The sequence below is a fragment of the Lissotriton vulgaris genome, chromosome 4_1 (assembly GCF_964263255.1).
Source record: "Lissotriton vulgaris chromosome 4_1, aLisVul1.2, whole genome shotgun sequence".
Taxonomy (NCBI): Eukaryota; Metazoa; Chordata; class Amphibia; order Caudata; family Salamandridae; genus Lissotriton; species Lissotriton vulgaris.
This window is the reverse complement of record NC_141691.1, coordinates 420,106,719-420,128,654: the sequence shown is the minus strand read 5'-3', so window position 1 is coordinate 420,128,654 and position 21,936 is coordinate 420,106,719. Positions and strand designations below refer to the sequence as shown.

At 44.8% G+C, this 21,936-nt stretch overlaps 1 non-coding gene across 1 annotated transcript; it reads left to right on the top strand.

Annotated features, from left to right (window-relative positions):
• The first annotated feature begins 431 nt into the window (after positions 1-431).
• On the top strand, positions 432-539 carry LOC147718825 (U6 spliceosomal RNA). Its single transcript, XR_015295423.1, has one exon. It is a non-coding gene; the product is annotated as a U6 spliceosomal RNA (small nuclear RNA).
• Positions 540-21,936: the final 21,397 nt, after the last annotated feature.

Genomic DNA, 21,936 nt, shown 5'->3' with positions numbered 1-21,936 from the left:
TGGCCGATCCCGGATCTTCCCATACCGTGGTTGGGTCCCCCGCTCTCGGCATCGGTGTTGTGCCGGCTCTGGTCGGATGGCCTGCCTCCTTCGGCAGGCCCGGGTCTGGGGCGGATGCTCGGGGTTGTGGCTTGCTACGGGGTTCCCGCCGGTCTTCCACGTGCTCTGCCTGTGCCCGGCGCTGGGCGCCCTTCTCGCATTGGCGCGGTCGGCTTGGTGCTGTCCCCGCCTCCGTGGTCCCCTTGCGGGGCTTGGTTTTCCGGTCTGAGGGGTGTTCCTGGAATGTGGCCCCTTCTTTCCTGTAGGCCCGGTGGGCGGCCGTGCGGGCCTTCCGCAGTCCGGTGTTCGACGGCCTGGTTTCCTTGATGGCTCGCTTGGCTCCGATGATATTTCTCCTTCGCCCACGGGTGCTCTGCCGGTCTCCCCCTTGGGTGCTCGCTTCGGCTGCACGGGTACTAATAGTGGTACGCTACTGTGGAGATTTGCGGGGCCCCTGCGCGAGGGTGACTCACGAAATTCGTGAGGCGTTCCACAGGTGTTTTCTCTCTCGTTCTACGAGCTCTTCGGGGTCCGCCTTTTGGGCCCCGGCCCTCGGTGGCTTTGCGGTGCCTCGCCTTTCAGGTGGTTTTCCCTGGTGGCGATGGGATCTGCTGGGCAGATGGGCGTGCGGGGGTCGTTCCTCCGCTCCCCGCCCGCATTGCGGGTTTTGCCGGATGGGGTTGTTCCTCCGGCATGTCCCCCGTGTCCTTCCCGGGATCCCTTCCCTGGGGCCTCGGACTCAGGTGGTATCTTTGCGGCTTTTCCCGGCCAACGTGGTTCCTCCCTTGTCCGGGCTGGTTGTTCGGCGTGCTGTTTTGGCTTCTCTTAGCCGCACGTTTTTCCTTTCCCGGTAGGATGGCCTGTGTTCTGCCTTTGGGCCCGGTTTGTTCGGGCCGCTAGCCCTCGTTCCTCCTTGGTTCGCGGGCTTTCACAGGCTGGCTTCCTTCCCTACGCTTCGCTGGGTTCGGTGGGTCCGGCGGGGGCCCAGGGTCGGTCCGCGAGGTGTGGCTCTGTTCCCTGGGCCCCCTTCGTGGGTGTCTCCTCTGTGGAGTTTTCTCTGGCTTCGGCGTGGTCATCCCCCGCCTGGTGAGTGGGTCTCTAGCAGTCCCGGGGGGGACTTCGCTGGGGCCGTTCTGAGTGCTGGAGCTGCGACTCCTGGTTGGCCTTCTTTTCCTGGAGGTCTTGATTTCAGGTTTCCTGTGACCCCTGTTTTCTTTTCAGTTGTTGTACACCAACCTTGGGTTGGTTTCTCTGCATCACCGTGTGGTGTTGTGGTTATGGTGGTCAATGAAGCCTTGTTGGCTTGGGTATTTGCTCACTATGTAACTCAGGGGGCGAGGAAGACTAACGAGGAGGTAATGCCCCGGTTACTTACCGGTAATCTTCATTACTCCGAGTATAGTCTTCCTCGCCACATGAGTTCCCTCCCCCCCTCCCTGTCTGGCTATCGGCTTCATTGTTTGCTTGGTAGATCAGGCTGATTGGTTGGGCCGGCCCGCCTCTTATAGAGGTCAGGTGGGACTGGTCGGCCATGTTGGGAGGGGGTGGGAGGTGGTTTCTTTTTTTGCTTTGGAGGGTTCTGTTGTGGAGCTAAAGCTCACTATGTAACTCATGTGGCGAGGAAGACTATACTCGGAGTAATGAAGATTACCGGTAAGTAACCGGGGCATTATGCTTGCGGCAACTGCAGTGTCTCCCGTTAAACTAAAACCACGAAGACCTTGGAACTGTAACCTAGAAAAACATAAACTTTGAGATAAACACATTAACTGCAATTCAATTAATGTAGTCCACTGTTTACTGTGCTGTTGCGATCTGAAGTATGTGGGTATGACAACGAGAAAATTCGAAACCAGGATATGTGAACATCGAAGCAACATTAGATGCAAAAGAAACACAACTAAACTAACTGATCATTTCATCAGCTCAGGACATACTCCCAATGACCTAACATTGATCATGACTGAACATCCAGGTAGCACTGGAGACAATATAGAGGCACACATTGTTGAGAAGGACCAGCAGTGGATCTATCACTTGTCTACCCAAAAAACTAGACTAAACGATAATATCTTTTGGAATGCAGTACTATGAAGACCTATAGGACCCTCTAAGTGCCAAGTATGCTACATACTGATGATAGTTTAAAAGCAGTAGTTTGTGCTTAGAAGACCTACCTGGACGCCTACATAACATTTGAGGAAGAAACAACTAAGACCCCTTTACCTACACAGAAATACACATAGCATGCAAATGAGCCAAACACTGGAAAACAATCTACAGGTTTACAAAAATTGAGTAAACAACTCTCTTTAAATCTGGGTACTGCCACACAAATAGCAAGGAAGGTGCCTGTATTTTCAGACCCACCGTAAAGGGAGTGTCAGGATGACATAGAGTATCCCCCCACCCAATGCGGTAAAACACTTGGGTTGTTCAAATAATATTAGATAATTACTACATACAGGTGATTGCCACACAAAGGTAACCATCATCCTCACAAAGAAAATTAATTGTGAGGATCACTAAAACGTAGTGAAACTCAGACTACCTTCAAACATAAGCAATAGATATAATGACTTAGAGGAACATGGCAAAAAGGATCACAACTACTAAATTATCTGAGTACACACATCAATATATAGAATGGGACTGGGCGCAGCAAATGACAAAAACTAGCTGTTAGATTTCGGGGTCTCTAGTTGGCACAGGTAGGTACTTGTGACAAATAGGGACCCTTGCCTCTAGTCAGGATATGGGGATTACACTCCTAAAATAACCCCTGATCACCCCCTTGTTAGCTTGGCATGAGCAGACAGGCTTATCTCAGAGGCAGGGTGGAAAGCATTTGTGACCACATACAGTAACCCAGTGACAACACTACAGATGAACACCACACAAGGTTTTATATCAAAAATAAGTTTACTTTAAATAGATTTACCACAAGACCATAAATGACTAAAATACACGATACCATTACTTTAAGATGGTAGTTTTAGCTTAGTTCAGTTCTGTTCTTAAAATGCGACACTTTGCGTCAATATACTTTAAGATGCGTTGCGCTTCCACAACAAGCAATGTCGCTGTGAGGGAAATGCGGCAAAGTTCCGGTGCACACAAATAAAGACGTGAAGATCTTCTAGATGCAGCACGCTTCTCCGGGCAAGCGAGAAGTTCTCGGTTCGATGTGTGGACTGCAGCGGCAACACCCTTGTTCTGAAGTGCGACCGCAACAGCTTCAGCTGGACGCTCTTCTCCCACGTTTGTGTGAAGCTTCTGCATGATGCGACAACTACACCGATGACATCCTTGTTCAGAAATGCGACGGCAGCAGCTCCTACAGATGCGTGCTTCTCGGGGGATGCATCGCGCTTTCCTCAATGCGGTGCAATGCGACAGTTCCAGCAGCGACACCCTTGTTCTGAAGTGCGACGGCAGCAACAGCGGCGGCGACACACTTCTACCTCGTTGCAAGACTCTTCTCACAATGCGGTGTAGTGTGACAACTCCAGCGGCAACACCCTTGTTCAGAAGTGCAACGGCAGGCAGCAGCGACGACAACATGCTTCCTCTTCAATACGAAATGCCTCTCTCGATGCGTTGCAGTGCGACAACTCCAACAGCGACACCCTTGTTCAGAAGTACGACGGCAGCAGCAGCGACGGCGACACGCTTCCTCTTTGTTGCTTCGCGCTTGCAGTTTCTTGAGATGCGCAGTTCCTCAGAAGGCCCAAAACAGCAGCAGGCACTTCTACAAGAACTCTGGGGAGCTGGGGGGTGAAGTCTGAGACTTCAGCAGGAGGCAAGCTCTTTTCCAAACCCTTGGAGATCCTTCACAAGATGAAAGCAAAGTACACAAAGCTCCTTTCTCCTCTCTTTGGCAGTAAGGCAACCACTGCAGGCCAATCCCCTAAGCAGCACTTCAGCTTAGCAATAGTCTTTTCTCAGCTTCTTCAGGTTCCTTTTCTCAGCAGAGGTTTCTTCTTGTAGTCCAAAAGTGATCTCATTTCTTGTGCATCTGTGCCTTGTCCTGAGAGTGCATTAGACCGCATTCTGTGGGAAATACTTGAATTGATTTATTATAATTAAGCATACTTTTCTAAGTTTTGCAGTATGAGGATTCTATGTTGCTGTAGCAACACAAGTCAAGTCAAGTCAGGATTTATATAGCGCGCTACATACCCGTAGGGTCTCAAGGCGCTTGAGGAGGGGGGGGAAGTTACTTGTCGAATATCCAAGTTTTAAGTTGTTTTCTGAATGCCAGGTGGTTCTGAGTAAGGCGTAGGTGAGTGGGAAGAGAGTTCCAGGTTTTAGCTGCCAGGTAGGAGAAGGATCTACCTCCCATGGTGGCTTTGTTGATGTGAGGTACAGTGGCAAGGGCTTGGTTGGAGGATCGTAGCTGACGGGAGGGGGTGTAGAAGGACATTCGTGTGTTGAGGCATTCGGGTCCAAGTTCGTAAAGTGCTTTGTGTGCGTGGGTTAAGAGGCGGAAAGTGATCCTCTTATTTACGGGGAGCCAGTGGAGGTTTTTCAGGTGACCAGAGATGTGTTCTTTACGCGGGATGTCTAGTATGAGCCTGGCTGAAGCGTTCTGGATGCGTTGGAGTTTTTTCTGGAGTTTTGCGGAGGTGCCGGCGTAAAGGGTGTTTCCATAGTCCAGGCGGCTCGTGACCAGCGCGTGAGTGACCGTTTTTCTAGTTTCGGTGGGGATCCAGCGAAATGTCTTTTTGAGCATGCGAAGAATGTTGAAGCAAGATGATGAGACGGCGTTGACTTGTCTGGTCATCGAGAGTGAGGAGTCCAGAATGACGCCCAGGTTCCGTGCGTGGTCCGTCGGAATGGGTGCTTTTCCAAGGGCCTCTGGCCACCAAGAGTCATCCCAGGTGGATGGGTAGGTGCCTAAGATGAGGACTTCTGTTTTGTCTGAGTTAAGTTTCAGATGGCTGTGCTTCATCCACTCGGCTACTTCTTTCATTCCTTCGTGTAAGTTGTTTTTGGCGGTGTTAGGGTCTTTGGTGAGTGAGTGGATCAGTTGAGTGTCGTCAGCGTAGGAGATGATGTTGAGGTTGTGTTGGCGTGCGATGGCTGCGATGGGGCTCATGTATACGTTGAAGAGGGTGGGGCTGAGTAAGGATCCTTGTGGCACGCCGCAGATGACTTCAGAGGCCTCTGACTTGAAAGGAGGGAGCCGGACTCTCTGAGTTCTTCCGGTAAGGAACAAGGTGATCCATTCCAGTGATTTTCCTTGGATTCCGATGTTTCTGAGGCGTTGTAACAGGGTGCTATGACAGACTGTGTCGAAGGCTGCGGAGAGGTCGAGGAGGATGAGGGCGACTGTGTCTCCATTGTCCAGTAGAGTTCGAATGTCGTCTGTTGCTGCGATGAGTGCGGTCTCAGTGCTGTGTTTGGCTCGGAATCCGGACTGTGAGGGGTCGAGGGATTTGTTGCTTTCGAGGAAGGTGGCGAGCTGGTTGTTGACAGCTTTCTCGATGACTTTAGCCGGGAAAGGAAGAAGCGAGATGGGGCGGTTGTTCTTGAGTTTGGTGGGGTCAGCTGTGGGTTTTTTCAGAAGGGCGCTGAGTTCTGAGTGTTTCCAGCTTTCCGGGAAGGTGGCGGAGTTGAGGGAGCAGTTGATGACGTCTCGGAGGTGTGGAGCTATGATGGAGTCTGCTTTGTTGAAGATGTGGTGAGGGCATGGGTCAGTTGGGGATCCTGAGTGGATAGAGTTCATCAGGCGGATGGCGTCCTCAGTTGAGATTGGGTTCCAGTCGTTAAGGATGTTCAAGGGGGGTGAAGGTCCTGCAGTAAGTTGAGTGGGTTGGTCTCCGGGTCGGTTGTCGAAGCTGTTGTGAATGTCTGCGATTTTGTTGTGGAAGAAGGAAGCTAGTGAGTCGCATAGGGCTTGGGAGGGGGTGATGTCGTTGGAGTTGGCTGATGGGTTGGTAAATTCTTTGACGATGTTGAATAATTCCTTGCTGTTGTGGGCGTTGTTATCTAGTCGATCTTTGAAAGCGGCTTTCTTGGCAGACCGGATTAGTTGGTGGTGTATGCTGGTGGCGTTTTTGAAGGCGTCCTTGGTGCTGGTGTTTGGGTCTCTTTTCCAGGCCTTCTCGAGGGAGCGACAGAGTTTCTTAGATTTCTTAAGATCCTCGTTGAACCAGGAGGCGTTTTTGTTGCCAAGCTTGATTTGACGTTTTTTCATCGGTGCTAGGGTGTCGGCGCAGTTGGATAGCCATTGTGTGAAGTTAATGGCTGCTTGGTCGGGGTTTGAAGAGTGGACAGGAGGGTTTTGAAGGAGCGATGAGGAGATCTGGTCGATGGTGATTTTGTTCCAGTTTCTACGCAGGGTGGTTTGAGGGTGGTTGTGGAATGTGGTCTTATTGTAGATAAAGTGAACGCAGCTGTGGTCCGTCCAATGAAGAGCTGTGGTGTGGCTGAAAGAGACATGTTTGCTGGAGGTGAAGATAGGGTCGAGTGTGTGACCTGCAATGTGGGTGGGGGAAGTGACAAGTTGTTTGAGTCCGAGGTTGGCGAGGTTGTCCAGAAGGGTGGTGGCGCTGTTGTCATTGCTCTTTTCCAGGTGAAAATTGAGGTCTCCTAGTAGGATGTAGTCCTCGGAGGGGAGGGCGTGTGGGGTGATAAAGTCAGCGATGTCTTCATTGAATTGTGCACGGGGTCCCGGGGGCAGGTAGAGGAGGGTGCCTCTGAGTGTGGTCTTAGGGTCGGTGTGGATCTGGACGTGGAGGTGTTCGGCGCTGGCAAGGTTGGCGTCAGAGCTGGTTGAGATGCGGATGGAATTCCTATGGATGATAGCGATGCCTCCTCCTGTGTGCTTGACGCGGTCTTTACGGATGATCTTGTATCCTTCTGGGATGGCAATGGTGATGTCTGGGGCTGAGGAGGCGTTCATCCATGTTTCTGTTAGGAAGGCGACGTCCGGTGAGATGGTGTCTAGTAGATTCCAGAGGTCGATGGCATGTCTGTGGACTGAGCGGGTTTTGAGCAGGATGCATTTTAGGTGGTTGGTGTCAGGTCTCTGTATGGCGTTGGTGGATGCGGAAATGGTTTTGGTGCCGTCGAACTTGCAGGAGTTGCATGAGAAGGGTCCATGGGTGTGTCCAGGGGCGGCTTGGATGCAGTTGGGGCAGCGGCCGGGGTTAAGGGCTAGGAGGGTGGTGGCATCGTACGTAAGGCGGGAGGGGTGGGTGATACGAGGGCCAGGGGGTCTGGCGCTGGGCGCGGTCCAGGCGCGGACGGGCGTAGACGGGCTTACCTTTGGCGCACCTTCGGCGCGCATAGGGCGCGGTCGCTGCGCGTGAACGCTGCGCGCAAATGCATCTGACATATGTGGATAGTGGAAGGGGAGGGGAGAGGGAGGGTCTGCAGGGAGGCGGGGTGGAGATCAGGGGAAGGAGTCAACAACAAACAAAATGGCAGCAGCAAGCAGGCAATCCCAAAACAACACAGGGGCACAATGGAGGCGAGCGCGATGCAAAATCACAGCACAATTGCACAGAAAAATATTGTTTTCTGACAACTGTAGTTATGGATTTGGATGCTTTCAATAGCAAGGTATCTTTACTTTTCAGTCCTTTAGAACCTCCTGAAAAGGAGACAAAGTCTAGGTAGGGTGTACCGCTGCAGTGAATGGCATTTAGGACAAAGATGTAAATGTTAAATAGGATCTAGTTTGTGATAAGTAGCCAATGAGGACAGGGAAGATATTGTTGTATGTTTTTCCACCATGTGCAAGCCTTGTTGTTCAATGGAGGTAAACCTTGAGTTGTGCTCAGAAATAGAGGGGATTTCCTGCTGGGTGGCTTTTTAAAACTCCAGGCAGGAAATTGCAAGAGATGTGTAGGTGAAAGTTTTTTTTTCTGTTTTGGAGATTTGTGGGATAAATGGTAGATGAATTAATCATGAAACTCAGGTATTTGGTTAATAATGCAGAAAAGGAAACATTCTGCTTAGATTCAGTAACATCAAGAGTGCTATCTCAAGATTTGTCCATGTTGGCATCAGGTAGAATTCTGTTTTCTCTGGGTTGAAGGGTAGAAAATGATCCTTCATTCAAAATTGTACATTGATGAGTCATTTCCCTAGGATGTTTATGTCCTCAGTAGTATACGTTTTGAGGTGCGGCTGTGGTTTGTCTACATATTGATGCAGGTGGACATTAAAGTCCTTCAAAATGAGTCTTTGAGGCTTCATGTAGAGGTAGACTGTCTCCTTAATACTTTGACTTTCTTTCTCTGACATGAGTCTCCCATGGTTATATGCAGGTAAAAATATCTACATTTTCATTAGTTAGTCAGAATCACAAAAAATACTGTTTCTTGTGCTATTCAAACTTGTAAAGGTGGGCTTTTAAGTTTCATGCTAGCTTACCAATATGTACTCCGCCACCCACTTTGTGGTGGTTTAATTATTATGCCCCTATCATATTCTTAAACAGGCAGATATAGAAAGCTTATATCTTTTTATTTTGAACAGTATGCATTTGGACCTTCCTGCTTCAAGGCACATCTACAGATGGCTTACCTATTGGCAGATCTATTCAAATCTGTCTAACAGGTACTTTTTGACATTATACCCTTGACACATAAACCACAATGTTAGACAGCTGGTTATTGTCAAGCCCATCTACTTTGTGTGAATCACACAAGTGGGTGGCAAAAGATCTCTCCACTATCCACTATCTTAGTCTTTTAAGACACTTGTAGTTTGTTGCACACTTTACTGCAGACTCAGATAGGCTAATTAACATTTTCACTTTGGTGGGCATGCTGTTTGGGATAATAACTTACACAGTGAGGCATGTCAGTTGCTTTAAACTGCCTGGATGTCCAAAACTCCGGAACAATAGATTCACAAAGAAGTGAGTAGCCATAAAAATAACCCCCCCCCTATTTTTAATTATATCCAAATTGCCATTGTTCAAGGAATCAAAATTATTGATTCGCCCTTCTCGATTGAGATTTCTTTCTTTGCTTTTTCCTGTCTTTTTTCTCTCACTTTCTGATTCTGAGTCGCATCTGAATCTTTTTCTTCTCATTGCGGCAGCATTACTGGGCACATTTACTTTTTCTCCCTTTATCTTCTTACACCACCCCTTAGAGTTATTTACTTTGTCCTCTGAAATATCTTTGAACAGTGCCGAAAAGGATTGGATATAGGGGATTCAATCTAGTTATTCAATGAGGACCAGGAATTAGGTAACTAACCTACAAACTTGTAATTTGATTCATGTAAATAGCCCTCAACACCACGCTATACTAATACAGAATTACAACAGCTAGACCAAATGTCCTGAAGAAAGTCATTTGGACTAAAATCATACAAACCAATTTTTCGGTTTAAAGCTATGCAAAATAGTAACATTAGTATCAGCTGACCAGAGTTCTCTCTATTAGAATTCCCATCCCTCATTAATGCTCAAATTGAAATGCACAATAAATGTTTGCTGACAAGCCAGAGAGAAACAGAAACAGGATTAAAGGATGGTTAGATTTTATCAGTAAATTAAGAATGTCAACACATTAATACCAGGAATTTAAATTTAAGAGTGCAGAATAATGAAATATTTCTCTTTGGGCCATCAATTACCAAGGTTCTATAGGAAGAGTTCAGGAAAAGGCATGAGTCATATCAGCTCAAAGATTTTCTCCCTCATTTCACGGGATGGCGGAGATCCACTCCTCCGCGTGATCGCCAAAGATCCATGCTCCTCCCCCTGTTGATGGCGAGCTGTTGTTGGTGCTGCTGCTGCCGGCGTTCAGGAAGGCGTCCAGGTCGGCGTTTGCTCTCGTCCGAGTGCCGATTTGAGGCGGCACTTTGAAGCTTTTTGGAGGCATCTTTGCATCCGCGATATGTGGTGCGACTACAGCGGCGGCAGCGGGGCAGTTCCCTGATAAAAGTTAATACTCAGTGCAGCGGCAGTTCGTTTTTCCCACGCTCTAGCCCGAGTTCCCCCCTGCACTCCTGGTTCTCCTGGTGGTTGGAAAACTGCGGCAGGTGAGAGTGGCGGGGGACGAGGGAGCAAAGAGAGTGATGCAGCTGCTGTTTCAGGGCTGGCTTGAAGTCCCAGCGACATTGGCTGCAGTGTCCCTTATCAGCCCTGTATGGCAAATTTGGGAGGAAGGCACCCCTGTGGTTTGGGACTTTGAAATGCAGATAGTATTTTGGAGCCTTTTAAAAACCCCGACCGATAATCACCTACATAGTATCCTGCCTTAAGGACCTTACTTTGGATGTATTTATCTGGAAATGCGCATACACTCTGGATTTCAGTGAATGACGGCAGATATTCATGGGGGGGTTAACCTTTCTTGCCTTGGTCTCAAACTGGCTGCATTTCGGTGGAATTTCTTTATCCCCGCGAATTCAAAGCCATTTGCAGAAGGAGAAGGGAGTAAGAAAAATACTCTGACCCGTTCTGATTGTATTGTGGATTTGCGTAACTGCTAAGAGATACTTTGCTATATTGATACCACTGTGGGAAAGTTAAGAAAAATCATTGTGAGCATAAAACAAGGTGATTGGAGGATATTGGCAAATCCTAACTGCAAGGATTAAAGCCAAAGCCCGCCGGCTTCAGGCAAAGAAAGTTAAGGAAGCTGCTAGGCTGATAGATAAGGAGTTCGCTGAGAGCTCTGATGGGCAAGATTCACCGTCCATGGAGCATTTAAATCAGGTTAGCTTCGTGGCAAATACAACAATGGAGAAGGAGACAAATGTGTTAATAGCAAGTCCGGTAGGAGCTCTAGCGGAGAAGAATGGATGTAATGGCCTTATAAAATAAGATCCTGTTGCTACTAAGGAGCCAAAACAGTTTCCTCTGTTTTTAAAGAAAACTAATGCGCAACTCATTATGAGCCCTGCTCAAACTTTGCAGCCTGCGGGGGGAACTCGGGGGTTACTCAATTAGCTACCAATTCATGCCCTGCAAAGCTGGCTACAGCCAACAACCGATCCTGGACCAAGTGGTGCATTATTGTCGAGCTCGATATCTCACCAAGATGCGGCATCATTGCTGTTGACCGTACAAAATAACTTTTGCCCTGGAAATTTCGAAACAGCACAAGGCGACAACCAGGCTAAGGGAGCATCTGGTGCCCTTAACTTCTCCAAACCTAAATCCTCCTGCATCGAGTCACAGATACAACCACAGCCCTTATCACCAAAGGCTATTTTTCCAATCTCTATGAGTGATCATGTAGAAAGTCAACCATCCTGTATCGTGGACCCCTTCAGTCCTATTCTCAGTTTGAATATAGAATCAGGAAGCGAGGTCCAGATGACAGTAAAGGATATGCTCAATTTAATTTTGGATGAAGTCCGAGAGGTGGAAAGATTCCAGAGAGCTAAGTTAGCTTTTATCCATCAGCGATTGGAGAAAATTGAGGAGGCGGTTGCTAGCTTTCCACTGAGACTTCAAGAAGCAGAGTCTTGAATCTCAACCTTGGAGGACCAGAAGACGGAGGTCAGACAAGAGGTCAAGGTTGTAAATAAAAGCAAACGAGCGCTTGAAATAAAAGTGGACGAGTTGGAAAATTATACGCGAAGATCCAATCTCCGAATCATAGGATTCCTGAAGGGCAAGATGGCTGAAATACAGTCCAATGGGTGACGACATTTTTAAAACAAAAAGTAATCCCAGAACATGAAGGGGATCTGACTATAACACGGGCACAGCGAGTGACTGCTCACCCTTTTCCTAACTCCACGCTGCCACTCACAATTCTTCTGAATTTTTCGAGCTTTTGCATAAAAGAAACTATTTTGTCTAAGGCGATTCAGCAAAGACAATTTGCAGTTATTCAGACTACTAAGTGCCGCATTTTTCAGATATGTCAGCAGCTGCAGCGCATAGGAGAAAGGAATTTGTAAAAATTCTCCATCTTTTTAAAGCAAATGGTGCCCAGGACGTGATTGCTCAACAATCGAAATTGAAAGTGTTGGTGAAAGGCAAATTCCATATGCTCTTGGACTTGGATGAAGCACATGATTTATTGAAGGAGATTTCACAGGGCCGTAAGGGGTGAATTGTTGACTTAGAGATTAGGTTTTTCACTTAGCCTCTGGATGCGACTAAATGTTTTGAATGAATCACTGGGTTTTGAATATTATGCATGGGGAGAGTAGGAGGAGGGATCCCAGGGGTGTAATAACAGGACACCGAGTTGTTAGGGCGAAGGGGTGTAGTCAGCGTGGGGGAGGAAGGTAGGGCCACAATATGGGGGTCAGGGTGGTGTGGTGTGGGGGGGTCACTGGATGAAAAGGGGAAAAATGAAGCCAGCTGTTTTTCAATGGTATGTTGTTTTATTGCATCTGTTCCTGAAAGAAAAGTTATTTTTTCCTGGCTAATATTTTAACATTGAAAGTTGTTTAATTTAATGTAAATTGGCTGAAAAATCAGAAAAAAATGTGTGCTATTGAAGTATGGTTAAAATCGGAAAATCTTGGGGTAATTCTTCTACAAGAAACCCACATTTCGACTATAAAAATCCCAGAATTCTCTGTTTAAATCATGGGCAGCCTATAGAGGCTTTTAACAACAATGGAGGAGTACCCCCTATAGGCGAAAGAATACAAAGAAGAGAATCCTTCTGTATCAGGAGCTTAAGGCTCTGGTTAGCAAAAGATTGCCCCAACCCTTATGTAGGACAGTAGTAGTCCTTAGAGAAGACCCCTCACTCACCAACCTGGTTGGTGACATGCTTCATCATTGGGGTCCCACCCCATAGAACTCCGACACCATTATCATAAAACCTGCTGATAAGGGCGGAGGTATAGTCATCCAGGACAAATCAGCCTACCAGACAGAATGCCTCAGACTACTCGGGGATCACTTGAACTATCGCAGACTACCAATGGATCCCACAGATGATCTTAGGGGTGAGATCACATCACTTGTGGTACATGGAGAAGCAGAAGGCTATCTCTCTAAACAAGAGGCGGATTTCTTATGTAAAAGTGAAGGTAAAATCCCCTACTTCTACACGCTCCCAAAGCTGCACAAAAACAAAATTCCACCACCTGGGAGACCTATTGTCTCAGGGATAGGTTCATTACTTGAACCCCTCTCTTGTTTCTGTGACGTCTTTTTCAAAACGATGGTTCAAAAAACTAGCACCTACCTACAGGATACCAAAAGCGTACTACGACTTCTGGATCAACTGACCATAGATGACGACACCATCTTAGTAAGCTTCGACATTGAGAGCTTATATACAAGCATTCCTCAGGATGCTACTCTGGAGGTGCTCAAAAGGGCTCTAGATAAAGAAGATTGGACCTCTAGAACCCCAAGAGAGTTCATCTTAGAATGCGCAAGACTGGCTCTGAAGAAAAACTATTTCCAATATGAGGACAAGATCTATCTCCAAACCGGGGGCACTTCTATGGGCAGTACTTTTGCCCCCAGTGTAGCAGGTTTGTACGTACATGATTTTGAGGAGAAGTACATCCTTAACCAGCAAAACCCCTATGGCTCTAATATCTTACTGTGGAGAAGATATATAGACGATGTGCTGACCATTTGGAAAGGCAGCGAAGACACGTTACTATGCTTCTTCAATTGGATCAACACACGGGATGAACATTTGAAATTCATTTATGTTAAAGACCTGAATTCGTTGGTCTTCCTGGATCTCACCATAACCAAAACCAATGGAAAATTGTCAACTGCCACCCACTACAAACCCACTGCTAAAAACAATTTACTCCGCTTCGAAAGCTTCCATCCAAGACCTCTGCGGGAAAACTTACCGTATGGGCAATACCTACGGCTACGCAGAAATTGCAGTGAACTTGATGATTATAAACATCAGGCCCAGGATCTCACAACTAAACTGAAAAACCGGGGATACCCGAATAAGATCCTGAGTAAGAGTCAAAAACGAGCCCGCAACCAACATCGAGCAGCCCTTTTAGAGGATGCAACCAGAGTGGAGGATGAACCGCCCCTAACATGTGTTACAACGTACAACACGATTTCCAATGATGTAACCAAAATCATAGGAAAACACTGGAACATCCTCAATACTGGTAACCTGCGATGGGAAAAGCCCCTCTTCTCATATAGAAGGGCTAGGAGCATCAGAGATGCAGTTGTGAACACTAGACCCAAAATGATTACAGTGGAGAATGAATCAGTCCTGAACACATGGGGGCTACCAAAAGTGACAGGACACTACAAATGCGGCAATTGCAGCGTATGCCCTTTTACCCACAACACCAAAACTTTACAACTGGAGCCCAATAAACTCTGGACAATAAGGGGGCATACGAACTGCAACAGTGAGAACGTGGTGTATTTGCTAACATGTCCTTGTGATCTAAGATACGTGGGCATGACTAGTAGAAAAATTAAAACACGCATTGGTGAACATAGAAGCACCATCAGGTGCAAAAAGGCCAACACAAAACTTACCGAACATTTTCTGTCGGTAGGTCATAGTGCAGATGACATCCACTGGGCAATCTTTTGCTAACCAGAGCCTTAAGCTCCTGATACAGAAGGATTCTCTTCTTTGTATTCTTTCGCCTATAGGGGGTACTCCTCCATTGTTGTTAAAATTCTAGTTTAGGGGACCAGGAGTTCCCACCTCACATAGACTGTGCAAATCTCCCTTACTCTCTCTTTTGTTATACACAGCCTATAGAGGGTTCTCATCGTCCTCGGCCTCCCGCAGAGGGACTGCTATGTTCTTAAACAAAAACCTACGAGCAGATTATGTTAACTCAGGTAAAGATCAACTGGGGAGGTGGTGTTGGGTTACGTGTTCTTTTAGATCAAAGTCGCGCCCTCTTACATTTGTGAGTTTTTTTGCACTGGTGGATGAGAATAGTAAGGCTTATGAGGAGCTATGCCAATCACTAACTCAGGTTCCGGGAGATTTAATTGTGGGTAGGGATTTTAATATCTTGATGAACCCCTGAATATATTCCTTAGTGCATGGTAAAAGGCAGGTAAAACCAAAGTCTTTTAAGGTTCTGAAAAATTATGGAGCAATGTTAAATCTGGTCGACCCCTGGCGAGCTGCATTTCCATCAGAAAGGAAATTCAGGTGTGGTCAGGCCGGTTTTGCTCCTCTTCACGTATCAATTTTTTTTTGATCTATCAGTGTTTAGATTTTTTTCAACAAACATTTTTCTTCAATGGATTTTCTGATCATGCAATGCTGACATTGGAAATCCATTTAGGGACAGGCTTGAGATTTCCGATTTAAATGATGTGGAGTGGGTGGAGTTTATGGGTTCAGAGATTAGTCAATTCTTTATGCAGAAAATTCAATCCGCTGCTCCAAATGTAGTTTGGGACTCGCTTAAAGCGTTTGTTCGGGGGTTAATAGTGGGTAAAGATGCAGCAATAGCAAAAAAAGCTTGGCTTGATAAGACAAAACTTGAATACAAGATTCAAGCCCTTCACAAGGCTTTTCTACAGAATCCCTCTGCTTTTATTAAAACACAGCTTGAGCAGGCCAAGCCCTTTGCTCCATATACGATTCTCAAAGTGAAACCTTTTTTCAACGGTTTCGACAGAAAACGTACGAAGAGAGTAATTTCACGGGCAGACTTTTGGCGTGGCAGGCCAAAGACCTGGGGGCCGCCAACCAAATTAAGTCACTAAACTGTCTTATTTCGGGAGTGCGCACTGAGGATCCAGGGAACATTGAGGGCATTATGCTTTCCCATTATGAGGCTATTTATGGTAAACTTCAGATGGTGAATGACCGGTTACTTGAAAAATTTCTCCATGAAAATCCACCTCCAACCCTTTAGGAAACAGATAAAAAGTCTATGGTTAGTCCCTTTTCAGTGAAAGAGTTGGAGGAAGTAGTGAAGAGCCTACCTAATAGTCCAGATGGACTACCATCTGAATTTGATAAAGTTTTCTTTGAGGTATTATCAGAATTTTTTCTTTTTTTGATTAATTCTTTGTTGGAAGGAGGGGTAGTTCTGGAATCTTTTAAACTGGGGAACATTGTTAGTTTTGCGAAGAAGGGTAAGAATAGGATGGACCCTAATTCTTATCGTCCAATTACCCCGCTGAATTCATATTACAAAATTCTCACCAAACTTTTATCTCTGAGGTCTAATAGGTATGCGGCGAAGTTGATCCATGTGGATCAAAAAGGGTTCTTAGCTGGCAGACAATTAGCTACTAACACACACTTTCTTCCAGAGGCTTTGGATTACTTCAAGATTCAGAGGATACCTACTTTAGTTTTATTATTGGACGCCGAGAAGGCTTTTGACCTTGTGGTCTGGGAGACATTGTTTTCGATCTTACAGTCTTTCAGTATTTCTTCGCAAATTATATCTTCAATCCAGAATTTGTATGATAATGCTCTTGCTAATGTAATTATTAATTTGACCGTGGCAGGGTCTTTAAAAATCAAACGAGGCACGAGGCAAGGGTGCCATTTATCGACAGTTCTGTTTGCTATTTTCATCGAGCCCTTGGCAATAGCCATTCGGAACTGTGCTGATATTCGTCCCCCAATTCCATCAATACCAAAATTAAAACTATATGCAGACGACATCATGCTCTTAATTAAACCAACAGTTGAAGTGCAAGCCAAAGTCTGCGAGATGTTTGAAGACTTTGAAGCATTAGGTGGCTATCACATAAATAAAGGAAAGACCGAAGTAATACAATGTGGGAGGGTTTCTTTAGATCTGCACCCCGATATCTATAACTCTGTTAATTCCAACCCAAAGAGATACCTGGGGATTTTTTATTCCGAGTCAGTTGACGATTTATACAAATTAAATTTTGTTCCTTTGATTAAGAAAGTTCAAGGGTTGTTTTCTCGATGGAGCATGCTCCCTTTGTCCATCTTGGGACACATTGCTTTAATTAAAATGTCTCTCTTGCCGTTATTTAATTTCTTGTTTTCTTCAATACCATGCACTTAATCAGGCTTCTTTTTTCCTCAGGTTGAGTCCATATTTACAGCATTCATCTGGGCAACAAAAAAAAACACGCATAGCACTTAGCACTTTATATGAAGATTTGGATCAGGGAGGGTTAGCACTCCCAAACCTCAGGGGTTATTATGATGCGTATTTTGCACAATATTTGTCTAGATTTAAGCCTTCACCGCAAACACATTTTTATTGTAATGATCTCATGAACTTAATGTGTAAGGACAGCCAAATCCACTTTCCCTTGCTGATGTTTAGATCTCCAAAGCTGGTACGCTATAAGTGTCTGCACTGGTTTTTAAAAGATAGCAGGCTTTCTTAAAAAAATATTCTATTCCAGCAATCAACTCAGCTACTTTATTAGAAGGAATCCTGGCTCTGGTAGGGGTTAGACAGCCTATTTATCTAGCGTCAAAATGGGCGATAGCTGGGTATGTTAAAGTGTCAGATTTTTTGAGGAATGGTAGCTGGGTGACAGTAGCAGAAATGTCTCAATCTATCTCTAGTGATTTTATCTTAACTAACTCTTATGGTATTTTACATAAATATTTTGTAGAAATAGATGCTGCCGCTTTTATGGATCAGAACCAGTTGGTTGGTGAATTATTAGTTAGAGTATCGAATAGCAAACCAGGTGCCTGGAAGAAATTTTTAGCATCTGTAAAGGGGGTGGATCTCGAGTTAAACGCTATTAAAAAATGGGCAGAACATGAGAGTTGTGAAATTTCATCCCATATTTGGTCCACCATCAACAGTCTAAATTTTAGCTCTTTGAGAGGGGCAAATTGGCGTAGGATGTTTTTTTCAGCAAATGATTATTATATCGAACTCCCTGCTCCCTGTCAAAGATGTATGTTAACCAGTCTTCTCAATGTTTTCGGTGCATGAATCATTTTTGATCTGTCCAAAAGTTAATGAATATTGGGTAAATTTATTTGCCTTTCTGGAACAGGAATGCAACATCCAGCTGGAAGTGAACGATAGGCTACATTTATTTGGTTTTGATCCTGATATCCCCTTCACAGACTCAATGATTACATTTTTGTATATAGCTATGACAATAGCAAGATCACTGCTATTGCAAAAATGGCGTACGGATCTGATTCCTTCGGCCCTGGAGTGGGGTCAGAAGATGAGAAGGGTTAAGAAAAGTGAATACACTTTTGCAGTACGAATCGGTGGCACTAAGAAATTTTATATAATATGGGGTACCAATTTTGACTAATAGCTAGGGGAGGCGGAAGACTCTGTTTTTATGCTGCGGTGGGATGGGGTACGGTGTTAGATTCCATAAATTGTCTTTTATTGTGTAAATGTTTGTAGTGGTTCTTTTTATAGAGTGTTAAACATATTAAGAACTTGTAATGCTTATATTGTCTAAGATGAGATCTTTATTTTTCATGATATAATGGTGCAATATGTATATCCGGCTTCAATAAAAAAAAATAAAGAAGATTTTCTCCCAAGTGGGAAAGAAGTCCGGGAATAGAGCACACAGCATATGCGTCAACCAAGATAGTCCTCAAGTCAGTAAAGGAGCTAGCTCTCCAAAGAGAAGGGAAAGGATCTCAAACCGCTACTGCAACTTCTTTGTCACACAGCGTACATTAATGCACAAGTTCCGGGGTGACATCTCCTGGGTCATCTCTTTTGGTCAGACCTCTCAGTCCATTGGTCAGTTCGTATGGGGTGATTGTCATGCTGCATAAAAAAGAAACATTTTATTGCAAAAAGGTGGTGTTCATCACGTCAGCTTGTTGAACCATTCAAAAATGCAAGTTGTGAACGATAGTCCTTTAGCGAAGGCATATGAGGGAGTTAAAGAGAACAGTAGCTCACAGCATATGTTCCCAAAGTAGCAAATGAATAGCAAGTAGTTCTAGTATGTTCATGGGAACTCTGTCTATGAAACATTTCCACATTGAATTCTACAAAGCTTTTCCATGAGAACAGTCCTAAATTCAATTTTGTTCGGGAAATACAGAATATAAAATAATGGAAATGTGCATTAAATTTAGAGTCCTTAAAACCTTTTCATATTACTTTTCAATTCATTGCACTCATGAAGCATTTTAGTTTCATTGAAACTAGCAGATATAACAATGGCATTGTACTACATCTCCAAAGTACCAGCGTACAAAATCATTTCAAAATGTAAGATGCCAATATCGTTTCTGGTAACTCTCTTTAGTACATGTAGAGGTTTTCAAATAATTGGAATTATTATGAAGATGCAGCACCACTTCTTTATTTCGCCAATTGGTGTAAATTATCATGTATGCCAAATATGGACACTCCTACAATACACACATAATGTAATCTAAATTACATTAGTTTCCCTAACTCTTCATACACACTATTTATTAAAAGAGAATGATGAATGAAACCTCTATAAGATGATAGTAATCACCTTCACCTTTTGAATTCATGCTAAACGAATATACTATTGCAATTTAGTAAATAATGAACCTATGTTATTCAAATCAGCATTTTGTCGCATCTACACTCTTCTGCATGTTGTTATGATGCATTAACTTAGGGGCCTTTTACGCACAGCATCGGAGCCCTGATGTTGCAGTGGTCCAGCCATTCAAATGAGGATGCGCCCGCCACACTGACGGGCACATCCAGCTTTTTGTACATTGCAGTGGAGAGTGCTGTAAGCAGCACCAACCGCAATGTAAAAAATGCATGCACAACAGGACAGGCACTTTGCGATGCCTGCCACCTTGTGCATGCAAATGCAGGGGGGTACCATAGGTACCCCCCATGTGCACCCCCCACCAGCCCAACACCCTGGGGGCCTGCAACAGGCCCCCAAAAGCAAGAACCCCCTGCCTGGAAGGCTGTTCTCCGCCTGCATCATATTATGGATGGCGGCGTCTTGCAGACACCGTCACCATATTATGTCCATTTTCCACCCAGTCAACGAGTTGACCGGCGGAAAAGCAGCGGACTGTCTCTCCGTCTGCCGGACCAGTGGTGGCTACCGCCGGCCCAGCGGGCCTATCCGCCTGCCATCCTAATAGACCCCTAAGTCTTTTCATGGTCTATTTGTCAAGATTCTCTTTCGTTTAGTGAGCATAATTTGTGCATGTTTGTCATTTTTCTCTCAAAAGGTGTCAAAACCAGTTTTATGTGTCAAGTATGAGATTTAGAGGTTTATCTTTTCATCAATTCCCCATTTGATTGCAAATTTAGTCATCACGCAAATTATTTTCTGATATCACACATTACAAATATGTAGTCTTCATAATTTTTAATCTAGAGTTTTCCAAAGCATTCATCTCTTTGTAATACCCACTTTCCCTGTCTTCCAATTCTATTTCAGCTCTTTTTCTTGGCATTCCTCTAGATTCTTTCTTAGTTTTCAAACGTCTGTAAACTTAAAAGATGACAACCAAGGTTAGTATGCATAAGCAGTTGTCAAGAAGGGCATCAAGATGTTTCCCAACAGTCTACTTCTCATATTTGCAAGCCATCTACCTACAGACAAAAATCCTTTCTCGATTGACTCCCAAGCCCCATCAGCTTTTAAATCCTTTAACACCTTGGCTGCTAGGGGTTTTCCCGCTGGGTGCTAAATAATTCAAATCCCCATTGTTCATGACAAAGCCAGCTCGTCATAAGCACAGCGCAGGTAACACCCATGACGAGCAGGCTTTATCATCAGCACTGAAGGGGTTAAGTCTTTCCCAAGGTGTTTGATGTTCTGACTGAACCTTTCAAATCTTTACTTTTGTCTGGAATATGCGTGCATAGATGTGGCACCTTCAGCTTTCGGAAGACTCTGCCTTCTTTTGCAAGGACATCTGAAGCAAGATTATTTTGAAGAACCATAGATCTAATGGCAATCATTTCAGTATCTATTACTAAGAGTCCTCCAGCAGTATCAGTAGACATCTTAACTACCACAGTAGACAGTTTTAGAATTTTGATAGAATTCAATATCACCCCAACTGATGTTATCACGGCTCCAAAAATATCTACCACTAGCTCTCATGCACTTGCACTTCTCTTAAGTTTCCTATGAAAACCTCCATTGGTTCCATCAGATTGACCAACATGATACATATCTCCATGTAACAGGATCAATACCAGTTTTTTAGAGACATTTTTCCTACAGGTGTAATATACCTCAGGGAATACAGGACCGACACCTCCCTGAAACAGTCACACATTTTTCAGAACTTGGAATGTGTGGTCACATTCGCTGTAACCAACAAAATTAGAAACAGCCTCAGTTCTACACGTTAATATACATAGCTTTCCTCGATGTTGCCAATCTAGAGCAATAGCAGCTTGGGTTCCCATTGCTTTGAGATCTGTTTTTCTAAGTGTCTAAGATGATGACCTAGAATGACTTGCACCTTTGGCCATGTCTCTTTGTCTACCTTCTATTGTTTCTACAAAGTCTCATTCTACATTATGCAAAGAGCATGTTAGATTTTGTCAGTGTGCATAAGCCTTGTATAAAGTTTGTGAGGTCTTAAAGAATTCTCCCATCATTTCAGCTGTTTTAGTATCATTTACAGGATTCAAATGTTTCCTCACAGGCACTTCAGAAAAGATTAGATCATAGTTAGAATAATAGTCCGCCCTCAGCAGCAACTTAGCTACAGTGAGACTGTCATTTTGTCTTGTCAGGTAGGCCTCTACCCGCCTGGAAAACACAATAAAGATTACAATAATGTATTTCAAACAATTCCAGGCAGGCATCTTGACAAAATTGAGATGCATCCACTTAAAAATACCTCCTGATCTCCCTACATGACTCATGGTGACTGATGTTCTTTTCCTTACATGTTTCTAGACAAAATAGACACATCATAGCATCCTTCCTGACATGTGCGGGACCATGACAGCATCTGGACATATATCTGGTGATACATGCCTTTGCTCAATGTACACCCACATCTTAACCTCCTGTTTTTTAGTACATCCTACTCTGATCCATCCTTG